The 4,991-nt window shown below is 34.9% G+C and overlaps 1 non-coding gene across 1 annotated transcript; it reads right to left on the bottom strand.

The window, feature by feature from the left end:
• Nucleotides 1-1,328: 1,328 nt before the first annotated feature.
• On the bottom strand, nucleotides 1,329-1,435 carry LOC136228168 (small nucleolar RNA R71). Its single transcript, XR_010688502.1, has one exon. It is a non-coding gene; the product is annotated as a small nucleolar RNA R71 (small nucleolar RNA).
• Between the last annotated feature and the right edge of the window lie 3,556 nt (nucleotides 1,436-4,991).

Raw genomic sequence — 4,991 nt, 5'->3', positions numbered from 1 at the left:
AATAAAGTCCGTTCTATTCGACAAATCGTTATGCAGCACTTATGGTAACCAATCCAATATAAGTGAGGCTGGTGTTTTCATTAATATGCACTTGAATTCAAAATCATTACAAGGAAACTTTGTTGAACACTTAGACAAATTATCATCTCGAAAGAGTGTTAATTTGAGTAAGGGCAACTATCCCGAAAGGGTTTTGTCGCGTTCAAAGCCAATTAATTAGAGGTTCCGTCATTTATTTCATCATCATAATAATACAAAGTTTAAGTTGTTTTCTTTGCTTAATGCAAATGAACAAATTCATTCCTTTTTCTAATAAGTTCTAAATGTTCCTGTTTTGTAAAATTCATCCTTAAAATCAGAAGATCTTTCTAACAATCGATTTATTCTAAATATATAATCTTATTCCAGCATTTTCAAATACTCAAAGTTTTCAAATTCAATCAAATAAATTTCCTAAATTCAATTAATCCAATTTTCACTTTTTATTTACATTTTATAAATCTAACAAGTTCGAAATTAAAGATTCAAAAATAAGTTTTTCTTTAAAAAACGTATCTCTGTGGGATCGATATTTTTATTACTACAAGCGAAACCGTGCACTTGCGGAAATCGCTCAACAAGTTTTTGGCGCCGTTGCCGGGGATACGCCAAAATTTTTGACAAAATTTTTATTTTTCGCATTTTATTTTCGAATCTAGGTTTATACATTATTTTTATACAACTTTTATATTTTATTTATTTTCAGTTTTATAACATATTTGCTTTCAATTTTGTTTTGAAGGTAGTTTGGCTCGTGTTACAATTTCAAGTTGATGCGCAGTTCACGAAATTCGGGCACGCCACCAGATCCTTTTGATCCATAAATTGAAAGAACACTTAAGAAAAACAACAAAAACAACAAAAACAAAGACAAAACACCCTTAAAAACTAAAGTAGTCCAGCCAGAAATTATGGCCGATCCACCGACACTTATGGATTACGCTAGGCCAGGAATGGCCGGTGTAACTAATAGCGTAGTTAGACCCCGTATAAACGCAAATCAATTTGAAATTAAGCCTGCTTTGCTTAATATGTTGCAAAACAACGTAACGTTTTACGGATTGCCTAACGAAAACCCTAATGCACATTTGACAAATTTCTTAGAAATTTGTGACACTTTTAAAATTACTGATGTAACAGCAGAAGCAATCAAACTTCGCCTCTTTCCTTTCACTTTGAAGGATAAGGCAAAAATTTGGTTAACTTCTATGCCTGCTGCAACATTTGAAACTTGGGACCAATTAGCCCAAGCATTTTTACAAAAATATTTTCCCTTAGCAAAAACCGCAAGAGTCATCAAAGAGTTGACACCTTTCACACAAAATGATAATGAAACTCTTTATGAAGCTTGGGAACGTTTTAAAGAACTTCAACGTTTATGCCCACACCACCAATTGTCAGATGCAATTTTAATGCAGACATTCTATAATGGATTAAATCCTACGACTAGAGGTTCATTAGATGCTATGTCTGGAGGGTTATTTATGAAGAAGACGTCCGCCCAAGCAAGAGAACTTTTGGAGGAAATGGCAATCAACAGCAGTATGTGGCCCGCAGAGCGTGGACATATACCAACGGCGAAACCATCATCCTCATGTACATCATCGGTTAAAGGTATAATGAATCTTGATCCTGTAGCAATGTTACAAGCCCAATTTTCTGCCTTATCGCACAAAATTGATAAATTTATGGCACCATGCGATCCTAATGATCCGATCCAGAGAGACATTGAGTACGAAGGTATGAACGAGATAGAATAGGTAAATTTTGTCCAAGGACAAAACCAAACTACTAATCCTTATTCTAATACTTATAATCCTGGATGGAGAAATCATCCTAACTTTAACTGGAAAGATGGTAATAATAATAATAATGCAAATGCTAATCAATATCGTATAAATAATTATCAAAATCAAACAAGAGATACCATTAGAACTTTATCTTCAAAAATCGACAACTTTATAGATGCTATGAATGGAAAGGTAAGTAATCAAGACGATGGTTTTAAACGGATCGAAAATAAATTCGATCAGCTTATCAAAAACCAATCATCTAGCATCCATAATTTGGAGGTTCAAATTGGACAACTTGCTAAATCAATTCCATCCCGCAAAGAGGGAAGTCTTCCCAGCCAAACGGAAGAAAATCCGAAAGAGCATGTTAAGGCTATCACTCTTCGATCAGGGAAAAACTACTTAGGTCCGGAAATGCCCGGAATTTCAACTTTACCTGGAAATGATTTACCAAAATCCAAAGAAGATACATTAAAACAAAAAGATACACCAATTGACTCTAATCCGAAACCCTTTGTACCAAAGCCACCTTTTCCACACAGGGTCCGAAATAAGGACCATGATAAACAACTGTTATCATTTTTAGATAAACTTAAAAATTTACATATAAATTTAACATTCATGGATGCAATTACGCAAATTCCTAACTATGGAAAATTCTTGAAAGATTTAATTTCAAAAAAGATTAGTTGGGAAGGAATTTCATCCATTTCACTTTCTGAAGAATGTAGTTCGATAGTATCAAGCAAATTACCTACTAAACTCAAAGATCCCGTATGCTTTACCATTCCGTGTACTTTGGGAAATATGGAATTCCCAAGTTGTCTTTGTGATTTAGGAGCTAGTATAAACTTGATGCCATTGTCTATTTTTGAGAAATTAGGATTAGAAGAAGACATCAAGCGTACCAATATGGTTTTGCAATTAGCGGATCAATCCACTAAAAGACCATATGGTATAATTGAAGACGTTTTGGTAAAAGTTGACAAATTTATTTTTCCTACTGATTTTGTTATCTTAGATTTTGCTTATGATGCTAATTGTCCGCTAATCTTTGGTAGACCATTCATGAACACGGGACGTGCTCTAGTTGATGTGTCGGAAGGAAAAGTAGTTTTACGAATAGGTGACGATAAGATCGAGTTCGATATGAATCAAGCAATGAAATATCCTATGGAGGATTTCGCTTGTATGAAGCTTGATTTAGTTGAAGAATGTGTTAATGAAATTGTTCAAAGAAAAGAAGTAATGGAACCTGTAATGGGCGAAGAATTAGAAGATAAGGACCCAGAGCCTTTGATTCGAGAAGATGGACCAGTTCCGCCTTCAGTAATAGTTCCACCTAAATTAGAACTTAAAGAATTACCAAACCATTTGAGGTACAACAAAGAATATTGGGCTATTAAGGAACTTAACTTCGATTTACAACAAGCGGGAAAACTTAAGTCTAGATGGGACGGACCGTATTTAGTCGTCAAAACGTTCGACTATGGTTCTTTGGAACTTGAGGAAACTAATGGTAAGCGTTTCAAAGTTAACGGTAATCGATGTAAAATCTATTACGAAAATATTTCCGAAATAGGAACTAGTTTCGTAACAAGATTTCCTGACATTTAAATCATTTCATTTTTCTTTTATTATTTTTATTTTTATTTTTATTTTGTTTTGTTTTAGATTATATCATTTTATTAGAATTTTAGATATATAAAAAATATATTCAAGTCATGATTTTAATTAATTTTTAGAAATTTTATAAAAATTAGGAAATTCAGTGATTCTCAGTTGAGAATTTCAGATTCTCAGTTGAGAATTCACATATATGAAATTCTTAATGAGGTAGAAATATTTCTGGACTTATAGAGAATTTCAAATTCTCAGTTGAGAATTTAGGCATGGCTAGAAGTCAGGAAAATTTCTGGACTTGTAGAGGATTTCAGATTCTCAGTTGAGAATTCTGATTGAAAATTGAAGGGAAAAATTTCTGAACTTACCGAGGATGAGGATTCTCGGTAGAGGATCAGGAGTTTAGAGTTTTGACAACTGATTTTCGCAGGAAAATCAGCGTGCCGCGACCGCGGGTCAGCATCCTCGGTCGCGACACGGGGGAAATTTTGCCCAGATTGAACCTTTTCTCAGCAGTTGTAACTATTCAGAATGAAACACTAAGTTTTTCTCATTTCTAAAAGGTTTGTTTCATGCCTTTTCACTTCGAAACAACACCTCTTTTCGTCCTAGGATCTTATATATAGGTACTAGAGGTCCAGCTTTCTGTCACTTTCTTTTTCATCTCTATCAGAACTATCTCTGATTTTCTTACCATTCATAAAATCCAAACACTAAGTTCAGAACTTTTCTTCCTTACTCTTTCCAAAAATCATGGCTTCCTCAAACACTTCATCTAAGAAAGTTATTACTTCACGTAATAAACATGTGGATATATCAGAGCGTTATGGATGTAACTTTCCTATCTTCAATCACGATGAGGGAAGGCGCTTCCTGAAACTTCGATACACTTTCTTTGTCGGAATGCTGTACATGGACGACTTTCTTAATGATCAATTAGGAATTAAGGAAGATATGAGTAGTTACATGGAGCGACTAGGATGGACCAGATTTGTCGATATGAAGTTTCCTATAATTGGAGACTGGGTGTTAGAGTTTTTCTGCACTGTGCGTTTTGTTAACAAGCGTCGTGTGCGTCTCAGTTTTCGTCGGGATGGCAAAACTTTCACTTTTGGATATCCTGAATTGCATGCTTGGTTTGGTTTTCCTTTGAAGGATGCTACCAAACGCCATCATAGAAGAGATATCACGTCCACTGATATTTGGCGAATGCTCACCGGTATCTGGCCTTTCCACCCAAAACTTGCCTATAATAAGTCTTTCAATTCCAACTCTATACTATATTTGCATAAGTTTCTGAGTCACAGCCTGTTCGGTCGCACGTTCAGTAGTGTCGTCCAAGAATCTGATCTTTATGTCCTTGGTGATATATTTCAAGGCAATGTGGTTGATTCTTCAAAAATTCTGATGGAGGGTCTTGTTGCCGCATCTAGATCCAAGGCTAAGAAGGTTGGGTTCGAGAATATTATATGTGGAATAATTCTAGGGACCAAGGGAAGTATTTCTGTTCCTTGGAGTGATGCTGAATCTTTCCCG

The sequence above is a fragment of the Euphorbia lathyris genome, chromosome 4, assembly GCF_963576675.1.
Source record: "Euphorbia lathyris chromosome 4, ddEupLath1.1, whole genome shotgun sequence".
Lineage (NCBI taxonomy): Eukaryota > Viridiplantae > Streptophyta > Magnoliopsida > Malpighiales > Euphorbiaceae > Euphorbia > Euphorbia lathyris.
The sequence above is the reverse complement of the archived record's forward strand: the minus strand, read 5'-3'. Positions and strand labels throughout refer to the sequence as shown.